Source organism: Propithecus coquereli, unplaced genomic scaffold (assembly GCF_000956105.1).
Source record: "Propithecus coquereli isolate 6110/MARCELLA unplaced genomic scaffold, Pcoq_1.0 Scaffold76, whole genome shotgun sequence".
Classification (NCBI taxonomy): domain Eukaryota; kingdom Metazoa; phylum Chordata; class Mammalia; order Primates; family Indriidae; genus Propithecus; species Propithecus coquereli.
This window is the reverse complement of record NW_012153729.1, coordinates 7358411-7383246: the sequence shown is the minus strand read 5'-3', so window position 1 is coordinate 7383246 and position 24836 is coordinate 7358411. Positions and strand designations below refer to the sequence as shown.

Here is a 24836-nt window from a genome sequence, read left to right as displayed (position 1 = left end):
TGTCAGGCAGTCAGCCTGGGATGAATGCCACTCTCTGAGGCCAGGAAGGAGAGGGCCATAGAGGGGATTCTGGAGGGTACAAACTTTCTTCTGTTTGTTTTTGGTTTTGTTTTTTGAGACAGTCTCACTCTGTTTCCCAGGCTAGAGTTCAGTGGTGTCATCATAGCTCACTGCAGCCTCAAACTCCTGGGCTCAAGTGATCCTCCTGCCTCAGCCTCCCGAGTAGCTGGGACTGTAGGCATAAGCCATCGCGCCTGGCTAATTTTTCTATTTTTAGTAGAAACGGGGTCTCGCTCTGGCTCAGGCTGGTCTCGAACTCCTGAGCTCAAGTGATCCTCCCACCTTGGCCTCCCAGAGTGCTGGGATCATAGGCATGAGCCACCGCGCCTGACCCAGATTTTCTTCTCTTAACCTTCATTTCCAAAGACACACTGTGTTTTGTTCTACATGTACTCTGTTAATTGCTGACTTCCAACAGACAGGAAAAGCGTTGGTTTATTGGCATTTTTTAAAGTTAGGGTTAAGGTTTAGCCTTAAGGTCAATTGGAATCTAGATATCACTTGAATTATCAGGGGGCAACCGGGAGAGCAGCAGGGGGAGGAGCCCATCTCTTTCCACATGCTGGGAAAGGCACGCCACACTCGCCAGCACACACATGCCCACAGACCGCCAAGCCCCTCATGCAGTTGAGGGCAGTGCCCAACAGGCACCTGGGCAGATGTCCACAAGGATGGGCAATCCAATCTGACAATGAGGCTGACAAAAGTAGGCTAGTTATCTGAAAATGAAGATCGGCCCTACCTCCCCACTCCCCACCTGCCCCACACAAGCCCTGACCCTCACCCTTCCATCCTGGCAGCCAACACAACTTTAATGATCTCAGACCAGGGTGTGTTCAGGTAAAGAATGACACTGAGTAATCTGGTTTAGTGTCAGGTGACTCCTCTTAGAGAAAGCACTAACCTGCTGACTAGGGCGGTTCTTTGGGGGGCCTGCAACAAGCCTCTTCAAGAGGAGCCAGGCAGAAGTCCAGGAGAAATGACCCATAGAAGACCTGTCAAGAAACAATAAAAGAAGCTGTGTCCAGAGGACCAGCCGGGAGACCCAGGTTCTGCCTCCCTGCCACCAACTCCACTCAGAAACCCCACCCGATTCCCCCGCAGGCAGCACCCGTGCTGATGCCACAGGCTGCACTGCCAAGTCTCTCCTACCCCTGCCTTTCAAAGCCGAGCCTGCCCCAAAGGGTCAGACACAGACAGTGACACTGGAAGTGGCCTTGCAATGCAGTGACATTTGGTCTTTGGCAGCCAACTGAAATGGGATCCTGAGAGGCGAAATTCACTCCTCCCCAAGGCCACCGTCTGACTCAGGCTGCCCAGGCCCTGTTTACGACTACAGCTCGAGGTCCCCATGACACCCCATCCCAGCAGGGGCTGGATGAGGTAGTCACCACACAGGGAAAGGTACCAGGAGCCAGATGGGGATTGTGCCTGTTAACTCCTTCTGCCAACGCTGCAAAAGCAAAATCACTCTGTGGCCAGCTGGAACCACAGCAGTAGAGAGGGCAGCCAGGAACAGGACATTTTTCTAAGTCTCTGTTTTCCCATCATTCCATACATGGGATTCTGGAAGAGAGCTTTTTTTTTTTTTTTTTTTTTTCAGTCTCACTACTGTGTTGCCCCGGCTAGACTGCCGTGGCATCATCCTCAGCCTAGATGACCACCACCACGCCTGGCCAATTTTTTTTTTTTTTTTTTTTTTTTTTTTGCAGGGGTGGCGGGTAGGGAGGGGATGAGAAAGCAAAGAGAGCTGTTCTTAACTGTCTGATCTGAAACCAGCAGCAGTATCATTAAAGGGCCAGTTCTGCTTCTAGCCCATTATGAAAAAAAAGCACAGCCTTCACAGCCAAATATCTCTGGGTTCAAATTCCAGCTGCAACATGTATCAAATGCCAATGACTTGGGAAAATTATTTGTCCCTCCGAGCATCAGTATCATTGTTTATAGAATGGAAATGATAATACTTATTTCACAGAGGTGCTATAGAGTTATGTAAAATAGTATATGCAGGGGTCTACTGTAATATTTGACATAGAGTAGGTACTCAATCATTAGCTGCCATTACTATCATCTACAAAAAAGAAATATGAACCAAGGGACACCTACATCAAGAATACGGACTCTAAGGCCGGGCGCGGTGGCTCATGCCTGTAATCCTAGCACTCTGGGAGGCCGAGGCGGGCAGATCGTTCTGAGCTCAGGAGTTCGAGACCAGCCTGAGCAAGAGTGAGACCCCATCTCTACCAAAAAATGGAAAGAAATTAATTGGATAGCTAAAAATATATGTAGAAAAAATTAGCCGGGCATGGTGGCACGTGCCTGTGGTCCCAGCTACTCGGGAGGCTGAGGCAGTAGGATTGCTCCAGCCCAGAAGTTTGAGGTTGCTGTGAGCTAGGCTGATGCCATGGCACTCTACTCCGGAAACAGAGTGAGACTCTGTCTCAAAAAAAAAAAAAAAAAAAAGAATAAGGACTCTAAGGTAGAAGAAAAAGAAATGGAAGGCATAACGATTGGCAGGAAATAAATAAAATTGTCTCTATTTGCAGATTAGATGGTGTATGAAGAAAATCTCAAGGAATCTACAAATAAGACACTAGAACACATAAGGGTGCAAGGTTGTGAGATACAAGTCAAAATATAAATTATATTTCTATATACCATAATAAAATAGAAAAAAATAAAAAATTTAAAATATCATTTATAATAATAAAAAACAGCATGAAATACTTAAGAATGACTTTAATAAAAATATATGTCAGGCTGGATGCAGTGGATCACACCTATAATCCTAGCATTTTGGGAGGCCAAGGCGGGAGGATCGCTTGAGCCCAGGAGTTTGAGACCAGCCTGGACAACATAGTAAGACCCCATCTCTTAAGAAAATAAGACAAACAACTCAATTTTTAAAATAGGCAAAGATTTGAACAGAGACAAAACAAGATATACAAATAGCCAATATGAATATGAAAAGATGATTGTCATCAGTCATGAGGGAAAAGCAAATTAAAACCACAATGTGAGACCAATACACAACCCTTAGAATGACTAAAATGAAAAAGACTGACAATACCTAGTGTTGGTGAGGATATGAACTCATAAATTGTTGGTGGGAATGTAACATGGTACAACCATTTTGGAAAAGTTTGGCAGTTTCTTATAAAGTTAAGTATATACTTACCAGGTGACCCAGCAATGAAAACATATGGCCTCAAATTGCAGCTTTATTCAAAATAGCCAAAACCAGAAACAATCCTAATGTTCACTCACAGGTGAATGGATGAACAAATTATGGAATTCTACCCAGCAATAACACAAAATGAAGTACTAACACACAACAGCATGGCTGAACCTCAAAAACATTTGCTGAGTGAACGAGTCAGACACAAAAGAGTAGACAAAATATATGAGTCCATGTATATAAGATTTAGAACAGGAAAAACGAATCTATAGTGACAGCAAGCAGATGAGCGGTTGCCTGGGGGCAGGGGGAAGGAATGACTCCAAAGAGTACAGGGACTTTGTTCAGTATCTGGATTGTGGGTTCTGGCTACACTGGTGTATGCGCTTGTCAAAATTCTCTGAACTACATACTTAAAAGGTGCATTTTACTAGATGTAAATTTTGCCTCAATAGAGGCAATTAAAAAAAAGTAAAGTGGAATCTGCGATCCAACTAAATCACCTCAACCAATGTCTAAAATTCCTATCACACGCAAGATTTGGGTGACATAAAAGAGAGAAAAAAGACAATGAAGGAAACCAACATTTATCGAGTACCTATGTGTGTAACACTATGCTAGGCAACGGCATATATTTAATAAAGAAGTGGAAGAGGCCAGGCGCAGTGGCGCTTGCCTATTGTCCCAGCTACTCAGGAGGCTGAGGCAGGTGGATTGCTTGAGCCCAGGAGTTCGAATCCAGCCTGGGCGACATAGGGAGACCAGTCTCTTTAAAAACAAACAAACAAAGGCCAGGCACTGTGGCTCACGCCTGTAATCCTAGCACTCTGGGAGGCCGAGGCGGGTGGATCCCTCAAGGTCAGGAGTTCGAGACCAGCCTGAGCAACAGCGAGACCCCATCTCTACTAAAAATAGAAAGAAATTATTTGGACAACTAAAAATCTATATAGAAAAAAATTAGCCGGGCATGGTGGCACATGTCTGTAGTCCCAGCTACTTGGGAGCCTGAGGCAGGAGGATTGCTTGAGCCCAGGAGTTTGAGGTTGCTGTGAGCTAGGCTGACGCCATGGCACTCTAGCCCGGGCAACAGAGTGAGACTCTGTCTCAAAAACAAAAAAAACAAACCTAAAATCCCTGTTATGGTAGAAAGAGGTGTGGAAAAATAAAATAAAGTGTAAGGAATGGTCCTGTTTTCAAGGAAGTATAAGGTAATGGTCTCCTCCCTAGAGGGATTTCTAATACAGCCAGGTTTTCGTTATTATGAAAAAAATTACTAAAATTCAAGTTGGCATTGAAATACTAAATAAGAATTACAAACAACAGGTGCTGCAGAAAGAGCTCATTGGGGGCTGGAGGGCCCAGGGAAGGATTCCCGGAAGCAGAGAGGCCAGAACTGTGCACTTAAGAAAGCTTAGGAGTGAAATGAAAACAATCGAAGCAAGAATTAGAAGTCCCAAAAAGGCGCCAAGGAAGAAACGCACAGAGCCTTCGTGAAAGATGGTGACCGGATTTGTCTGGTTAGAGCAGAAGGCCCAAGCAAGGAGGGAGTGAAGAAATGAAAGACCACACAGGCAGGCTCAGGGGCCAGGATGGAGAGGCCCTGAGGAGTCACTGAAGGTTTCTAAGTAGGCCGCAGTATTTTAAGAGGGTAGAGAATGGATCAGAGGGAGAAGGGAAAAAAATTGCAGGCAGAAAAGTTAGAAGACAGTTACGATAGTCTCGATTTGCCATGACAAGTATCTAGGCAAAAGCAGCAACAACAAGCAAAGGTGAAATCAAAGGGACGGATGCTTTCAAGCTCAGAACCACAGTCAAAAAGAGCTGAGTGAGAGGCCAAGGCTCAGGTTGAGGGCGAGGTGAGGAGTCAGCTGTCCTTCTAATCCCTCTAGCACAATCTTCATTAGCTGTACTTATACTCTAGTCATGCCCAACACATCAAAAACACAATTTGGTGGATCTGTATTTAGTTCAATAGTTGTGCCCACAAGGTACTAATTGATAGATTTGTGTTAAGCTGGAGGGAGGTTTTTAATAGCAAGCCACAGGGTTCTATCCTTGGTGGTGTTCTAGCCAATATTTTTATCAATGACTTGGGTGAGGAAGCAGATGGTATGTTAATCAAGTTCTTGAATAACATAAACCTGGAAAGGAGATCAAAGTCAAGATCCAAGAAGCTCTCAACAGGCTAAAATGATGGGCCAAATCTAATAGGTTCAATTTAACTGGGAAAAATATTAAGTCCTGCACTTACGTTCAAAAATTACTGTATACAACTACCACAAATAGCTCAGTTAAATGCAATTTCAATATGAGTGAGCATGCCCACCAAAGTTCATTCACATTTAAACTGTATTAACAGAGATGCCATGCCCCAACAAGAGAGTGGTAAGTCTGATTTCTGTACATATCAGAGCATACCTGGAATATTTTGTTCAGTTGTGCATCACACACTTTAAGAAGGACGCTGATAAAACTGGAAGGCTTCCAGAGAGCAGCAACCAGGCTGGAGAAACTACATGAGAAATGGTGAAAAGAACCAAAGATGCATAGCCAGTACGTCAAAAACACACATCAGGTGACAGGGCTAGAAAGGTATGGCTACCACAGGTAAGAAGGGCCAGGCTTACCCTGGGAGGTCCCAAAACAGGCACTAGGACCAGGGGGAGGACTCCATAAGAGGCAGACTGAGACTCAAAATGTGTATTATCTTTCTACATAATTAGAACTGTATAAAAAAATGGAATGGTCTGCCCTGTGAGGCAATGAGTTCCCCATCACTAGAGGGAACCAAGTAGAGGCTGGAAAATTATGGATATAATTAATACATCAGGTAGAGGGTAGGAAAGGGATGACTTTATGATCTCTTCTAACCCAGAGAGACTATAAAAGCAAGAAATCCAGTAGTTTCTACACATGAAAAGATGTTGAACTCCACTCATAATAAGAAACATTCAAATTAGACTACCCCAAGATAACAAAATTGGAAGATATTCACCACCTGACTTTACAACTTATAAAGGTACAGTAATTAAGGCAGTGTGGTATCAGCCTGGAATCAGAGAGTCCGGAAATAGACCCAGACATACATGGTCAATTGATTTTTTAAAAAGGTAAAAGGCAATTCAGCGGAGAAAGGATAGTCTTTTAAACAAATAATGCTGAAACAACTGAATATTCAGATGCAAAAAAAAAAGAACTTGGAAATATAGTTTGTAGCATATAAAAAAATTAACTCAAATGGATCATAGACCTAAATGTAAAATTATGACACTTCTGTAAGAAGAGATAGGAGAAAACCTTTGTGACCTTGGGTTAGATTTCTTAGATTTAAACCAAAAGTATAATCCACAAATGAAAAAATTAATAAATTGTAAATTTATTAATAAATTGAGTAGCTAGGGAGTAAGTAGGAGTGAGAGGGAGCATTTTTACTCTATATATTTTTGTACCTTTTGATTTTTTTAGACTAGTCAAGTGTGCACCTTCTGATGTTTGCTTTAATTTTCAAACCATGTGAATATATCCAATGTATCTTTTAAAAAATCAGCAACTTCTCACTTTTGGGTATATGCCCAAAAGAAGTGAAAACAGGGACTCAAACTGATATTTGTTCACCCATGTTCATTAGAGCATTATTTATTCACAATAGCCACAAGGTGGATGAAACCCCTATCCACTGACAGATGAATGGGTAAACAAAATGAAGTGTATCCCTACAATGGCACATTATTCAGTCTTAAAGAGGAAGGAGACTCTAACACATGCTATAATATGGATGAACCTTAAAGACATTATGTCAAGAGAAAAAAGCCAGCCACGAAAGGACAAATATTGGATGATTCCTCTTACATGAGGTTCCTAGAGTAGTCAGAATCACAGAAAGTTGAAAGATAGACACCAGGGGTAGGAACAGGGGAGAATGGGAGCTAGTATTTAATGTGGACAGAGTTTCAGTTTGGGAAAATGAGAAAGTTCTAGAGATAGATAGTGGTGATGGTTGCAATGTGAATGTTGCACTTAATGCTATAAAACTTGTTAAAATGGTAAATTTTATGCTATGTATATTTTACCATAATTTAAAAAGTAAGCAACTTTTGATTCTGATTTTGCAATAGGCTTTGCCTTATGTTATTAAGCAATATTCCCTCCTTGGGCAACATGTCAACTCAATGGAGGTTTACGCTCTTTGAGTACACCCTTCAGTCTCTCTCCGGCATGCATCTTTTCTAAGTGTTTCCTAGTATTTTTCGGTTCACCTCCCTGCTAAGGAAAATTGGTATCACAAATCTCTTTTTCAAGAAGATCCTGAAATTACAAAAACTGGATCCATTTAATTATAGTATACTAAAATTTCTGGTTCCCTAAATGCCCTCTATGCCCTTCAAGGTTCTCTTTCTCTTGGGCACCCCCACCATCCCCCGATAACTTCTGGTCTTTGGAGCTAGAAAAACCCAAAGCAATCAATGTGAGATCAGGCATCAGTCCTGGATCTAAATGTGGCCCTTACCATACTTGCCATGCCATGGGACCCACACTGTTTACTACTGTCTCGGCAGCCACAGGCAAGCTTATCATTATACAAACCCCTGATCATCAAACCACACATTCTGGCTGGCGGGTCAGCTTGGAAGAAAACCATTCCTGTTTTAGCTGTGGCCTACCCCTTAGTTCACCTGTGCTGCTGTAAACAAATCCAGGCCTGCTTGGAAACAGGGTTTAAACAATATTTTTAAAGGAGCCTACCTCTTTGGTAAAGAAAGACGCCATCCTGGAAACAACACTGACACAATAACAACATAAAAAATATTGACACACATTTACCTGCAGGTGCCAAGCCTGACCTAGAACCTTCTCATTTGAACACCAGGAATGGAGGCTTTGTGTCTTTCCAGCTCAGACCGCTACTGTCAGAGCTCAACTTGACTCACTAGATAAAGCTAAATACATAAGACCTTGGATGTAGGAAATATTTATCATACATTAGTGCTCCTCGTTCTCATATAGAAATTGTTTCCCTCAGCCTGAATTAACGAAAGAGCAGCAGGAAGGAATGGAAGGATCACGATCTTCATTTCTCATTAGTTCTACAGGAGTTAAGACTTCCAAGAGGCTTATTCTCAACACTAGGAGCTGGCACTCCCTAGCAACTTCCCAAAATAGAAATATGAAGGGCTTTCTGTTTTCTTCCATTTCACTACCCAGCCCTGGCTCTCCCACTCTAATCTGATGTGGGGTCACCACAAACAAAGGGCTGTAGGGTGAGAGGGGGTGGGAATTCAAGGGCAGTTAACTCTCAATTATTTGGGAGCTGATCATCAATGGGATGGTTTGTACTTCACCTCCCTGGTCAAGGCACTACTCCACAGTATCTGCCAGTTTCCCTTTTTGCAGTTGTGACAAAGAGAACCAGTGAGCAAGGAAGTTAGAGCTAGTACTGCAGCTAAAATAAGACTGGCAGGGTGTTTGTGGATTTTATCTGAATGTGCTATCTCCAGAATGTGCTATAGTTCCAGGGTTAACTATAGTCTGCATTTCTGATGTGTCCTGATCTTTACAATGATTTTCAAACTTTTTTATTCCATGGATCACATTTATTTAACTCTTTAGATAATGAAACTTAAACTGTGCCATTGCTTTAAAGAAATTTTTAAACTATCTCTTTAGAATAATAAGATTGGCTCTTCTTGGTACTCTTTGCCAAGAGTACCATAAAGAAATACCACAGTGTTCTTTCTTCTTTCTTCAGTGGTTCTCGACATTTTTCTGCCTCCATGCTGTTCTTGTATGCAACATATTCCTGTTAATAACATCTCTAATGACACTATAATGGTTCCCAAAACCCAGGAAGAGCTTCACCTTGTTCCTGACTACACCCCTCCCTGCCCTCTCAACTGAGAAACACTGAAATAATTTATGCCCCAAAATATAGAGAGACCACAATAAATAATAACTCAAGAAATCAGCCAGAGAACTACCCGGTGGTTACTTAAAATGAATGAATGCCAACATGCGTTAAGAACCTAGTAAGTGCTAGACAGCATGCTAGGGATCCTACAAACACCATCTCATTTCATGCTTAAAACCACCAAGAGGTTCAGAGAAGTTAAGGAACTGGATTTCCTCAGATCTACACCTAGGAAACAATTGGCTCTAGTGAATAAAGAACTGAAGAATCTGGACTTTCAGATTCTAGTCTGGCTCTGGGTGACCCTGGCCCTGACCCTTTGCCTCTCCAGTCTCCACATCTGTAAAATGAAAACGTTAAAACTCCCCCTCCCCACTTCCACCTAAGAGTACCCACAGAATAACTGAAACTAACCTGAGCGTCTTGAATAAAGCATGAGAAACTATCATTCCCTCCAATGCACAAACCCACGTACCAGAAAGAAACAGATTGAATATAGAGCTCCCTCCTTTTTTCTCCCCAAGAGCCACAAAAAAGCTCAGAAGAGAGGGTGGGATGTAGCAGCACGTGACCGCGTCAATGAACACGCCAAAGTGCAGCGGTGGTTACACACCAATGAAAGAGCGGAGCTTTGCTTGCAGCTGGCACTGGGCACCGGGCAGGGACTCACATCGTGGCACGCGAGGGACTGTGAAAAGCGGGCATTGGGGGTGTGCGGCAGGAATCCGTTTATACGATGACAAGTATTGTGATCCTATGGTTGCTTCTGAGGAGTCTTAAAACGACTCTGGAAAGATGGAAGGGGCAAAAAGCAACTGCAACATCTCAGCTCAGGCAGGGCTCGAGAGCCCCGGGCAGCAGTGAAGAGCGCGCGCCGCAGAAACAACGATCTTTATTTGGGCCGGGCGTGGGGACTCCTAGAGGCCTATAAATACTCATGGCATCAGCCCTGGGCGCCCTCTGGGCCAGGGCCCAGCCACGACAAACCTGAGGCAGGGATTCTTTGTTGGCGAGAGGCTTTATTTCTGACGAGAGACCCCCACAGGACCAAGCCAGGGCCGAGAGCAAGAGTCTGAGGACATGAGGGAAGGAAATGGCCAAGAGCTGGAGACAACTGCCAGTCCCTTGACTCCCCTCAGGAAAAGGGATCCCCTGAGGCCATTCTCTGGGTGCAGACCCCAGACTCCTCTCACCTTGGCCGAGAATTCAGAGGACGCGGAAGGCTGAGCCCCACACTCCCTTGCTCCCCACTTTTGGGCCACGGGCCTTCTTGTACTTACCGGGGCCCGGCGGCCGATCTTCCTCGCCTGCGTCCTCTCCCCTCCCAGCCCCCTCCTCACTTCACGTCCCCTCCGCCAGGGGCCGCAGCCATGACAGTTATTGGCAACTCTAAAGGGGCTTGCCTTCATTCCCAGACAACGAAGGCTCCGGCTAGTAAGCTAAAGTTCGGGCCGCCGATTGGTTGGAATTCGAGACAGGCGGGGAATCCTGGCTTCTTATTGGCTCTACCGGCGCTAGGCTGTAGCTACAAGCGCCCCTGTGGGAGCCTGGCGGAATTAAGTGCTAAGTGATGCCAGGCGGGAGAGCTCAGAAACTCTGTCCTTCCCTGGCCAGATCCTATCTGGTCCGGAGGCTCTGACCAGAGGCTAGGTCTTGGCTTTCGCCGCAGTTAATTTTCCTACGGAATTATGCTAAAGAGATAGACGGGACCCCCCCCCCGCCTTTTTTCTTTCTTTTTAAGATAAGCCCCTTGCGCCCCGCCTCTCTTACTTTCTTCGTAGCTCCCTCCTAGTTACCGGGAGCAAATACCTAGAGATTCCTTGCTCAGAGAGACTTTGGAGGAACTCCCTTAAGAACAATATTGCGTCCAAATCAAAGCTGGAGAATCTAAAGCAATACTGCAATTTTCCCCTCAGCTCGGCTGAAATCTAAAGGGAAAAACAAGTTTAAATTTTTTTCTAGGTAATTAGAGAAATCGCCTGGGAGGCCTCTCTTGGGAAAACAAAGCAAGACTGTGTCAGTATTTACTTCTGTTTTCCCAGAGATCTAAGTCTGGAAGCCTTTTTTTTTTTTTAATCTGTTTATAAAATTGGAAAAGGGTTGTGGTTGGTCCTGGAAAATAAGAGCCCCTCCACCATTAATGAATTTAATTATGTGATTAAAATACCTCTTTCTCAGCTGGACAGGTAGATGCCACATTTGTACGTAATCTATGTTTGAACCAGTTTAGCTGTTGCCTAAAACACGGGTAGAATCATGTCACTTTCCTACACACAAAAATCTGCAGTTTATCTTTGCAAATACACAAGTCTAAATCTCTCTGCCCGACGTTCAAAGTCCTTCATAAATTGACTCAGACATAGATTTCTAGGACTAACTCCCCACAGACCAAATTACTCCTGCAGCCACATAGATTCACCACCTTCCTTTACACGTGTTGGAGACCTTCCCACCTCTGCTTTTTTGCCCAAGTGGTTCCCTGTGCTTTAAAGTTTCTTTGCTACAAATAAAGCCAACATGCTAATGCATGCCCATCCTAAAGGTCCATCTCAAATGCTACCTTCACAAACATCTTCCCCGACTTTTAGTCATTAAATCTCTCTATAATGCTGTGCCTCCTTCTTTGTGTCTGTATTGCCACCTTTACAAAAGTATGCTTTGTACGGCATTGTTCCTGTTGTAGAACCTCAAGCTCCCTGAAGGCAGTTGGCTTATCCTGGCAGTTTCTGCAGCTCCTCACTTGGTGCCTTGTGTCTATTAACTGTTGAATTGAACTCATTGATTGCCTATATTTGATGTCTTTCCACTTCATCCCATAAGATCTACATGGCTGCCTTTGGAAGATTAACAAATGTAGCGTGTCATTCTGCCCTATTTTACTTTGTATCTCAGTCCCCTCTGGCCACACATGTTTTTCTGCTCCATTGGTCTTTAGGAATATCACTCAATGAACTTGAATTGAGTGCCTGCCAGTTTCAGGGGCTATGCAACACTCTTTCACCACCCTCACCACCCCCTCTCCCCCTCTGTCAATCCCCTCAGCCATAAAATTTTGCTGAAAGAGTCAATCAAATCACTCAAACCAGAAGGCCGTGCCAGTGCACCCCCTCTAAATTCACCCTGGCTCACTTTTTTTTTTTTTTTTTTAGCCAAGTTTTACTGGTTGTAGAATGGATTGCAGAGAAGCAAGAACAACCTTGGGAATCCTTGAGAGGAGGTAGTCTGAGCAACCCAGGCCCTGTGCTAACGTGGCAGCAGCCTGGCTGGCAAGAAGTAGAAGCATTCAAGAGATATTTAGCAGATAGAACAGGCAAAATTTAGTGCTGATTGGACCTAAGGTTTAGGGAGAAGAAGGGAGGAATAACTCTATTTCTACACCGTTTATCTTGTATCATCTCAGTTATAATGACAGAAACTACCTCTGTCCAGCTCCAGGGTACCTGGAAAAGGCTAATTTAGAGCAAAGGACTAGACAAAGCATCAGCCAGAAAACATTCTTGTTTATCTATTAGATTTCACTTCATCTAAACAGAGCTGTGAGACGTGAGTCAGAAAGCATGAGTGATCCAACAGGACTGATTCAGGTTTTTGAACAAGGAGTGACACGCTGAATCACAAACAAGCAGAAACAAGCTCCTCCTACCTCTCACTGGAGCATCCTTCCTCACTCTGCCGTCTTTCCAGCCTCATCATCTGTTAAAGACAGCAGGAGGAAATGGTGATGGTTTAAGTTCCCTGGGCTGAAATTCTTTTAACTAGACTGAACTAAAGACCACAAGCAGAACTAAAGTCCCTTGCCAAAAATAGCAGTGTCAGGAGCTAACAATAACAGGCTGCGAATGGCTGATACATTATCTATTGTTGCCGCCAAAGTTTCAGACAGGCATTTCCAGGCTCTTTGAAAGGATGAAGCAAATGATCAAAGCATGTGAGCAGACAGTTTACACAAGAAAAACCAAATATAAGGAATTGGTTTTTTTGAAAAAAGATTTGATTTCACTAATAAGCAAACAACATTAAATTGAAAAGAACACAGAGGTGCCATTTCCCACCTAATTTAGTTAGATAAAATAATAAAATTTGATAACACTGAGGCAGTGGTAAAACTGGTATATTTATGCATCACTTATTGATTGCAGTATACATTGTTACAGTATCTTTGCTGGGCAGTCTGACAACAGATAATAACAACCATGAAATATCAACGCTTTGTCTTGATTAGCTCTTTTTATGGCTATACAACTTTAGGGAATAGTGGGTAAATGTTTTAAGGAAACATGAGACCCAGAGCCTAGGTCTGAACATATCAAAGCAGTAAGAGAATGAGCCCAAATACTCTGCATTTAAAAATGAATCAAAAATTTGAAATTGGAAGAGAAAGAGAAGAAGGAGAAGAGAGGAAGTCTGAGCCATGTGGGGGGAAATTGGAGCCTGAACTGTGGAAATGGCAGAGGACTTTTAGGGAAAAGATTGAATTTAATGCGCTCGTGTTTCTACAACTTAATCCCTGCGTCTCCCCAACCCTTCTGCAGAGATATCTACATATATAGACACCTGGTGTGAGTGATTGGTTTAGTGAAAATAGAGGGAGGGGTATGTTTCGCACCTCGATCCGTGCTGCTGGATAAGGAACTACATCGGTGAGATTGTGGGAGAATCCCTGAAGTAAATCAGTTTAGCTGGGAACCAGCAGCAACCATGAGAACAGAAGATCCTACAGAGAAGTCTTTCTAAAGGTGTTTAAGTTAATGATGTCTAGATCTAAAAGGGCCAAAGAAGCCTTTCCTGCTGTATCTAAACCACATTGACATAGCTGTCACAGGGGTTCTCTAAAACTGGATTGGTATAGCTATAGGACACAGGTCAGCCCTGTTCAATATGGGAGGGGACCACGCAGGGAATGAACTACAAGAAGCAGGGGTCACTGAGGGTCCTCCTGAAGGCTGGCTGTCACACGTGGCCTGCAGGCCCTGCCTGTGTGTCCAGCCTTACTGCCCACCCCTCCTCTCCTTGGTGCTCCTCACTCTCCAGCCACGTGGGCCTTCCTTCCTTTCCTCCAACACACCTGGTGTGTTCCTGCTTCAGGATCTTGGAGGGAGCTATTCCCACAGCCAGAATGCCCTTCCCCAGGAGGTTTTCATAATCAGAATGTCCCCTTCTTTGAGAGGACTCCCCTGACTCTGGACTTGGTGTGCCCACTGGTCTCCATCATACTTTTTAGTTTTTCAGAGTTCTAATCTCTGCCTGCTATGTTTATTTGCTCATTGCCAATCTTCCTCCACTAGGACATTAGCTTCACATAAGCAGGAAATTGTGTCTATTTTGGTCATTGCTGTTTTCTCCACACCAAGAGCAGGGCCTGGCACACGTTCATATAACCGTGACGGACGAGTGAGCGCAGGGCTTTCCAAGGTCTGATGCGTGTCCCACAAGATCATCCTCATGCTTCTGACTTCATGTTTTCTACGTATGCTTCTGACTTGGCTTCTAGAGTACCTCAGAACCAGCTAGGAGGTGTCCCTAGGAGACACATATGAGTAATAATAATAACAATATCCGTAACAGTTAACCCTTGCATAGGGCTCACTATGTACCACACGCTAAATTTTAAGTGCTTTACGTAATAACTAGCATCTTCATTTCAAAGATGAGAAAACTGAGACCCAGATGATCTAAGTAACTCGCCACCAGGTCACACAGCTAGTATGTGGTAGAGCAGGATTCAAGCTAGGCAGTCTTGCTCCAGAGAACGGGTGTTTAAAAGACAAAACAAAACAAAAAACAGCTTTATTGAGATATAATGCACATACCATACAACTCACCCATTTAATGTATAGCACCATCCAATGGCACTTAATATATTCAAAGTTGTGTAACCTTCACCACAACCAATTTTAGAACATCTTCATCACCCCAAAATGAAACTGTGTCCCCCTTAGCAATCACTTCCATTTCCTCCCCACTTCTTCCCCCAGCCCCATGCAACTACTAATATACTCTCTGTCTTTATAGATTTATCTATTCTGGACATTTCATATAAATGGAATCATAAAGTATATGGTCTTTTTGAGAATGACTTCTTTCACTTTTTTTTTTTTTTTTTTTTTGAGATGAGGTCTTGCTCTATCACCCAGGCTGGAGTGCAGTGGCATGATCACAGCTTACTGTAACCTTGAACTCCTGGGCTCAAGCCATCCTCTGGTCTCAGCCTCTTGACTAACTGGGACTACAGGCATGAGCCACTGTGCCCGTATCTGCTTTGCTGTGCTGCCTCCTGTAGTGAATCAATCCATCATCGGTTTGGTTTATATATCAGTGTTGAGATTCTTGGCACAGTTAGAACCTGTCTGATCCAAGAGCCCGATTACTTCCAGGTACACTAAAATCTGAGAGGTGAGGGGTTCCCTCTGAAAAGACTTGACAAAAGCTGCCCCTAGGGGAAAAACTGTTGCCAGTTGCAGATTCCTCATGGCAGATCATTCTTCCATATGCTCCTTTTCTAAGGGGAGTGGGGGGGTTTGTATCAGCTCACCTACACCTTTTTGCCCCGGTACTTTCTGACCAAGGGCAGGAATTTGCAAGGTGACTGATTGGTGTCTAGAGGTGCTGTCAATACCTGGGACTATAATATTCAAAACAATTGGTGATTTTAGGGGTCAAGTGCAACTGAGAGCTCGTTAGCTCCTTTCCCAACCTGATGTTCATATCACCTATCGGACCCTTGGGATTAAGCCTGTGTCAACTCACAATGATGGCTCTTTCTCCCAAGGGAGCTTGTCACATCTTCCAGGATCAGGATGTGTAGAGGATCGGAAGTTAGCTTTGGGACCTGCAAGGCCAATGGGCCTCAGGTAAAGGGCAGGAAGTTTTGAGAGGGAGCTGCTTTGGGACATGCCTGAGGGCAGCACTTTACACTTTCCCTTCAGGTTCCTCGGCTTAGCTTCTGCCAATTCCTTGCCAGGTTGGTGGTGTCAGATGTCCAAGCTGTCACTATTCCTTCTTTACCACCTTCCCCAGCCGAGGGGGTGGGCTTAGTGGCCAGCTGGTGAAGTAATGACCGTGTGATCAGTGTCAGCTAATAAACGCGGGTGCCCTCCCAGGGAAAGCAGTCCACGTGTGCTCAGCAGGAGACACCCCTGCGGCTGAGCCATTTGTCTTGGGAGAAAAGACCAACAAGCACAGGTTGTTACCTGGTTTTGTTTTGATTTTTATCATGGGGTGTGGTTAGCGTGTGGTTTAGAACCAACGGAACTTTAGAACTCCCCGGATGTGTTTATTGGACTAAAGTTCAGATCTATTTGCAGTTCTCGTAATAAACCTTTGAGTTTGCACACATTCCCTTTGGGTCCTCACCGGGTTTTTTTACCAATGGCCTGTCTTCCTCTTAGGACATCCCTGGGCTGCAGATTTAGTAACATCATATCCATGTTCTAGAGGACAGAGATGGGGGACAACCAGGCTAAATTATTTTACTCAGGATCACACAATAAATGGGTTGTGGGTTGAAGCCAGAAATAAACCCAAGCTTCTCGTTCATCACACCCTTCCCACAGCAGGAGAGATTAGGCAGGCTTCCCGTGGCCGTCTGAGTGTGCAAGGGGAGGGGGCACACTATTTAAGGAGCAGATGCCTGCTGCACACACCCCCAGGGATCCCGGCCGATTCAAACGTGCCATTCCGCTTCTTCCAGACTAGAAGGGAAAATCCGAGCTTAACTTGAAGGTACAGTACACAACCTTGCTTTCTTTGTGCTTAGTAAACAACCAGGTTGTTGCAGGGTTGCTGAGCGGCAACTTGGCCACAGATGTCGATCTGTGGGCCACAGATTTTAAAACAGAAATAAAGTGATTAAGACCAAATTTACCTGATTGGGAAAGGGAAAAAAAGCTTGAAACACGAAAACATACACAACAGACCTTTTTTTCCTGTTCAGCACTGTAATGCCAGTTGTGTGATACAGCTCATAATTTTCAAGTTAAGAATGATGCATAAGTGGCCATTTTGGAAGAAAAATTATGTTTCTAAAATATAAACGTTTGAATTTCTTCTTTGAAATGCATTCTCAAAGGGAACAATATCGCTCCTAATGGGGACAAGATTGGTTCTTGGAAGATGAAAAAATTGTAGATACTACAATAATTTGTGGCCCCCAAAAGGTCAACTCCAGCCAACAAAATCCTATTCCTTAGTATTTAATTCTCTTGTTAAGGAGAATTTATTTTTGTTGTTGTTGCTGTTGTTTTTTGTTTTGTTTTTTTGTTTGGTTTTTTTTGGGGACAGAGTCTTGCTCTGTTGCCTGGGCTAGAGTGCCATGGCATCAGGCTAGCTCACAGCAACTTCAAACTCCTGGGCTCAAGCGATCCTTCTGCCTCAGCATCCTGAGTAGCTGGGACTACAGGCATGTGCCACCATGCCCGGCTAATTTTTCTCTATATGGAATGATGCATAAGTGGCCATTTTGGAAGAAAAATTATGTTTCTAAAAGACAAATGTTTGAATTTCCTCTTTGAAATGTATTCTCAAAGGGGGCAATATTGCTCCTAATGGGGAAAAGATTGGTTCTTGGAAGATGAAAAAAAAATTGTAGATACTACAATAATTTGTGGCCCCCAAAAGATCAACTCTAGCCAACAAAATCCTCTTCCTTAGTATTTAATTCTCTTGTTAAGGAGAATTTAAATTCAATTTACTTTTTCTCCTTGGGGGAAAATAATGAAAGTTTCAAAAAGGTTAAGTTTTTAAAACACTTATGAGAAGGTTTGCTTTCTTATAGAAAGCCCCTGTCAGCCACGGTACATATTTAGTTTGGATCTTTTCTAAAATTCTTAACTATTAATTAGGAGTCAGTTTCCAGGTCATGTCGTTGGAATGATGGCAGTCCTGCATAGCGTGGAGGTTGGCATTCTGTTGGGATTTATTGGTTAGAGACCGGTGGGCACTGGGAGAGAGCAAGGTCTCCTGGCTCAGAATGTTCCCATCACCTGTGCTTCTTGGCCACCTGGCTCACCCTGGTGGACACTCATACTGTGCATGGTTAATTTCAAGAGCATCATGAATGCAAACTTTGAAGAGGAAGGAGGCGGGAGAAATCCCTCTTACATCTTGTTCTAGTGCCAACACTGAATCGCCGTGACTCTTATTGTTTAAAATCAAGTATGTGTTCCCAGATGCTCTAACCTGGACACAGCCCACAGACATGGAACCCTGCCTGCCACTGGTATTCAAAGGCAGCCTCACTTGATTGCTTTTTGAGGGGAAGGGGGCGTGGAGAGGGAGGTTTTTGGACGCCAGCACTAGAGCACGACAAGGACCCTTGCTTGATCAAATGAGGTAAAGCATGTGAAGATGCTTTTGAACTGCAAAGTATCTCAAGGATATTCTTATAAAGCCCCTCCCTAACAGCGAGAATAAGCTACATGAAGGAAGGCAGGTTTATTTAAGGATGATTACCAGATCCCTGCCTTGATTTTCACCACAAAACTTTGACTAATCGATGACTGTTTATAAAACCCCTTTTCTATCTTTGGATGACAGGGCTTCATGAGGGTGTGTGATATATTACCAGCTGTTATTCCACCTGGCCTTCTGCAGCCTCGTCTCAAATTGCGAGCTGCTTGGTTATTTTTCATTGCCATCCTGTCCTTTCTTCTCGTGTCCATAGAAACTACCAGTAATACAGGGGCTTGTCCTTTCATGGGGCCCATAAGATTCTTAAAGCTTTGCTCTGAACCTGAGAGCTTTTCCCCTTAAGCCAGAAATAGGGCTGGTGTGTCTACCGGTGCTGTCTTCTAACTCAAACCAAAAGGGTACACTTTCCATTTGAATGCTGCTCACAATGTGTTCAAGTGAGAGGGTCCTTGCTTGGGATTTGGTTGCAGGGGAACAAAAGCCTCATACTTTGATAGCCTGGCTAGCCAGTCATTCTGCAGAAATAACCTGTTCCCCAACACATAAAGGCACAGGTACTGAACACCCAGCTTTGCCATCGAACAAAGAGCAGGCATTAAATGTGCTTCATTACTTTAGTGCCTTTTAGGAATTTGGTTGATGACAGAATTTGTAAGAAAGTTCCTAATGTGTTTGATGCAGTTTAATACTTCGTTGTTCTTATAGGTACTGAGGCAGTAGGTTGTGGGTGTTGTAAGCTGTGGCTAGTCAGACGGACCCAAATTTGAATCCTAGATCTGACATTTACTGGCTAAAGGACCTCTCCCTAAGCTTCAGTTGCCTCATCTGTAGAATGTGAATAATCACAGAACCTTCTCGTTGGCTTGTTAAATGAGATCATGAATGGAAGATGTGGAGCAAAGTGCCTAGTATATAAGTGGTCAGCAAAAGGTAGATGTGGTCGTTGTGGTTATTAGTGAAATTGGGAGCTGAAAAAGAAAGGAAAATAAACCTGATTTGGAAAAGAAAGAGCTAAGTTTAATTCTACACAGAATTTTAAAATTTTGTGTTTAAAAATTGTATTTATTTTGAAATACGTAATTGATGCATGTAAATAAGTCAAAAGATATAAAGAGGTATACAGTGAAAAACACATCTCCTTTCCACCCCTGTCCCCTACCTCCTAGGTCCCTTCTCCCGTGGTAACTAATATTGCAAGTTTCCTTCCAGAAATTCGCAATAATTTAAAAAACTGCTTCTGAGGGAAATTCATTTTGAAGAGCACCGTGATGGGAGCAATGCTGCAAATGCTTTGGTAAGCATTAGACAGAACAGTTTGATAATAAAGACAGCTGCCTGTGCGGTCTTGTTGGACCCCAAGTTTAAGGAGTATTTTGACAACATGTTTAGTTCTCTGCAGCCTGAGCCAGACTGGATGAAGTGTTTCTAGCTATAATAAGACACAAGGGCTTAGAACAGCAATATGATTCAGAAGCAGGATTCACAGCTCCAAAGCTGAGAGCCCATCTCGGGAGCCACCGCTTCATCTTTCTTGAAGGGCTGGGCGAGGCAAGCTGTGAGATCTGAACTCTGGACTGTGGTCTCATTCCCAGCATTCCCCATTTGCCAAGCCCACATTGCCGACATTCCCCTAGGGTTTAGTTTCTTTTCTTTCCTCCTGGACAAAGATACTTGGGGTCACATAGCTTCGCCTTCAGCTGCTAGAGGGTCCAAAGGACAGGTTGGAAGAGACAATGATCAGAGGCCATACAGAAAGAGCGAGGATCCCTTCTGCCATTCTAGCCCTGGCTGCTGGAGTCCAGTTTCTGTTCTGTGAAATGCACAGGTCTTATATTTATCTAGGATTGACTTGATAAATTTAAACGTGCTGAAATCCTCAGGCACACCTGTTTATTGGATAAACAGGGATATTTGTTGCCACACCGTTAATAGGGTAAGTATATATATTTAGAGAGCTAAGAGAGTTCACTCCCTTGCCTCCAATCTTCTGCCAAACAAACAGGTATTTAATCACTCCAACTGAAAGAGGTTCTGCAACCTCAGTAACACATCCCAGTATTTAACTCTTATGTCAAAAAGATCCCATCTGGACCTAACCTGAATTCACTAAGCTAGAATTTGTCTGTTTCCATCTAATACATAAGGAAAAACAGTGGTAGTCATCTCCCACCACAGTTTGTGCTCGAAGACACTCATTAAGCCTTTGTCCCTTTAATACTAAATGAAAGCCCATCCAAGTTCTTTCATTTTCCATTTCCATTCAATTCTAACTCAGTTACACAGAGATCTGTGGTCAGGCCTTTACTCTCATGGTTTCCAAACCAGGTCAGAGGCTGGTGAAGAATCTTCTCTGTGCAGAATACCAGGAAGGATCCCTAGCATCTTTGGCTCTATTTTCTACTTCCTTTGCATCCTGCATGCATTTGGAGCTCCTTGCCTGATTCATCTGCAGCCTGCGTGTCTGTTAAGCACAGCTATATAAAGCAAAAGGTTTTCCCCATCTGACATAGCTAAATATCAGAGTGAGTGAGTAATGACATCCCTTCTGGTTGTTAGGCAGTTCTGGTATTTATATTGCTCTTTGCTCAGGATGCTTATAGAGATTTAATTTTCATAAAAACCAAACACTCATGTTAATTTGGGAGAGGATGGAGATCTGATTACTTGAGCAGAGCCAAAGATTCAGGAACTGGTTGATTCCTAGCCCCAGAATCGCTGCCAGCAAAACTTTGAAGCAAGTTGCTTTATTTCTTTGGAGCTCAGAGCAGAACAGAGGAGGTATTAGTAAGCTTCCGGGGGCTTTGTGACTGAGTGAAGTCTCAAAAAACACTCAGCTAGACCAAAAAAGAGAAGGGATTGGAAAAGCAAAAAGCATTAGAATTGATTTGCAAGCCATCCTATCCTATTTTCAAATGAAACAAGCCTACAAAAAGCAAGACAATTGTACATTATCAACTATTTCTCACACACCCTACCATTATTATGGACGAGAACTCTGAGGCTCAGGGAAGTTAGATGAGAAATTATGCCAAGTGTCTAGCACAAGGCCCTAAAACATAGTCAGTATTCAGTACAAGTTAATGGTACTGCTGATAAGAAGAGTTAAAGGCAGGTATAATGGAGATGACATTCTAGTTGCCAATTAAAACTCCTAGCTATATTGTCATATAAAACACGGCCAGTAAACAGTGTCTGTTACCAGCAAAATTATTGGTTTTCATGATGCCACGCTACTTCCCCTCCCCCTGTGGTCAGACTGCTCAGGGAGGGGTTGTTCCCAGTGACAGCCTGGTTTACGTTGCCCAGCCACCTTGGGACGGTGGCCTTGCATCCTTGCAACCAGTCTTGTTCCTCTAGGTCCTGGCTGACAATTATCTTAGCCTCATGGTCCAGATGCAATAATGATAATAATAACAGTTAACATTTCTTAAGAGCTTACTGTGGGCTAGAATCTGAGTTAAACATACTATCTGCATTATTTCATTTTGACTCTTTTTATTTTATTTTATTTTGAGACAGAATCTCTCCTTGTTGCCCGGGCTAGAGTGCCATGGCATCGGCCTAACTCACAGGAACCTCAAACTCCTGGGCTTAACCAATCCTCCCGCCTCAGCCTCCTGAGTAGCTGGGACTACAGGCATGTGCCACCATACCCAGCTAATTTTTCTATTTTTGGTGGCCCAGCTAATTTCTTTCCATTTTTAGTAAAGATGCAGTCTCACTCTTGCTGAGGCTGGTCTTGAACTCCTGACCTCATGAGATCCTCCCACCTCAGCCTCCCAGAGTGCTAGGATTACAGATATGAGCCACTAGGCCCAACCAATTTCATTTTGACTCTTAAGATGAATGTTCAGACATTGAGGGTCCTCATCAGATATGAGGACACCAGACCTTGTCACTGAACTATCTAAATCTGGAAAAGTTTAAAAAGTGAAGAGAGAATAAGTCCCACAGTTTTTTGCCCTCGGGCCACACACACACACACACACACATAGTCTAGCAGAAATGGAAGATGTGTTTCATGAAAGAAGGCAGAGAAAATGCAGTTTTTGAGTTTATTTAATAAATAGGAAAAACTTCTGTTCTTTTGTAACTGCGAAGAATTGAAACTTGTGGTTAACAAAGGTTTAGGGGTTAGGGAGGGTGAAAGGGGAGGGCAGTCTTGTTCAGTCCTAAATTCTGTTTTGGTTCCAGGGAAGTGAGGTTTCCATTGCATATGGTGCAACTGGATATTTCCTCCACGCTCCATCGCTGGGACCCGGCAACCGTTTCCTGGCACTCTCAGTGCGGCAAGTCCCGGCAGTGAGGTCGAATCCATTTTTGGAGCCAAACGACAGCATTCCTTTACAGTTAGTTCTGCAGACACCTCCAAGGACTTTCTTTCCTGTCTAGAGTGACATCTAATGGCAACCAGAGGGAGTTGCCCAATTTTCCAGCCTATATAGGAATCGCCCTAGAAGTAAATGTTGGACTCCTTGTCACAACAGAAACCCTTTGATTCTCTCCCTCACTAGTTACCCTGTGGCTGATGATGACAAGTAGGGCTGACAACACGAGCAAGTTGAAATTATTCCACTTGCTAATTTTTGTTTTGTTTTGTTTTGGGACAGAGTCTCGCTCTGTTGCCCGGGCTAGAGTGCTGTGGTGTCAGCCTTGCTCACAGCAACCTCCAACTCCTGGGCTTAAGCAATTCTCCTGCCTCTGCCTCCCAGAGTACTAGGATTACAGGTTTGAGTCACCACCCCTGGCCTCCACTTGCTAATTAAAACCATGAAGAATGGTTCCATGTAAAACACAAAACCACCGAATATGTTTGGATGCACCGAACTCCCAGCCTTGGCAGCGACTGTTCCCAGTTCTACAGGAGTCACTTGTCTACCTGGGGTACAGCTCGCTTGGCTGCAGGTAGCAGTGGCATGTTTCCTCTCTAGAAGTGCCTTACAAAATAATGGTGGTAATCCACAAACTGTTTTGAGATTTTTGGATGACTGGGAATGTAGGTATACTCAAGAGACAACAGCTAAAAGATACAGCCTGATAAATTTTTAATAGCTGTGGAAATGGTGGATTCAGGTGGCATTGTTAAGGCTACGAAAGGGGCCAAACGAGGTGGCTCATGCCTGTAATCCTAGCACTTTGGGAGGCTCATACAGTAGGATTGTTGGGGGCCAGGAGTTTGAGACCAACTCTGAGCAAGAGAGAGACCCCATCTCTACAAAAAAATAGAAAAATTATCCAGGTGTGATGGTGCATGCCTGTAGTCCCAGCTACTCGGGAGGCTGAGGCAGGCGGATCCCTCAAGCCCAGGAGTTTGAAGTTGCAGTGAGCTATGATGACGCCACTGCACTCTAGCCCACACAACAGAGTGAGACCCTATTTCAAAAAAAAAAAGAAAAGACTGTGAAAGAAAAAATTGAAACAAGGATGCCTAAACTGTTATAATTAAGAAACATTTTATAACCTTTTAATATGCATTATCTTACTTTATTTCATTTTCTAGACAGCTCTGTTTTGAGATATATTACGAACCCCACTTTTCCAGATGAGGAAATTAAGTCACAAACAAGTGACAGGACATGTCAAAGATTATTCAGTCACTTAGCAGAAAGGCTAGCACTGGAATCATCTCTCCTACATTAAATCCTGGTATCCTTATGCCCCTGGTGGACAAGCGACTCCTGCAGAACTCGGGACAATCACTGCTAAGGCTGGGAGTTGGGTGCATCCAAATGTATTCGGTGGTTTTGTGTTATACATGGAAGCATACTTCACGGTTTTAATTAGCAAGTGGAATAACTTCAATTTGCTTGTGTTGTCAGCCCTACTTGTCATCGTCAGCCACTGGTGTCTCTCCCATTGGTCCTCCAGTGCTCACGCTGGAAACCTGGGAGTCATCCTTTATTTCTCGCGCTCACCAACCTCTTACTTCCGATCCATCAGCAACATGCAGCCAGATGTTCCTGCCTGGTGCTCCATCCCTGAGACCTGTGATTTCTCCCTGCAGTAATATCTCAAGTCCATCCATCCCCACTGCTCCTCCATCCATCTCCACCTTCTTAGTTCAAGCTCACTTAGATGGTTAAAACAGGTTTCTGAATTTGTAGTTAAATATTTCTTTGTTTACTGCCTTGTTGTCCACGTTTCACCACAGAATTGTAAGCTCCAAGAGGGCAGGAACCTGTTTTTTTTAAATTCACCCAGGCATCCCTGGTGCCTAGGATGGCGCCTGGCTCATAATGCACATTCAGTGTGTGTTTCTTGAATGAATGAGCGAAATAAATGTAC

At 43.7% G+C, this 24836-nt stretch overlaps 1 protein-coding gene across 2 annotated transcripts in view; it reads right to left on the bottom strand.

Moving 5' to 3' along the window:
• Positions 1 to 10591, bottom strand: part of KIAA0195 (KIAA0195 ortholog) — a 34002-nt gene extending 23411 nt beyond the window's left edge. For both annotated transcript variants that reach the window (XM_012662309.1, XM_012662311.1), the window contains exon 1: positions 10424 to 10591. The gene's annotated coding sequence lies outside the window, so the exon portion shown is untranslated. The remainder of the gene's footprint in view (positions 1 to 10423) is intronic.
• Between the last annotated feature and the right edge of the window lie 14245 nt (positions 10592 to 24836).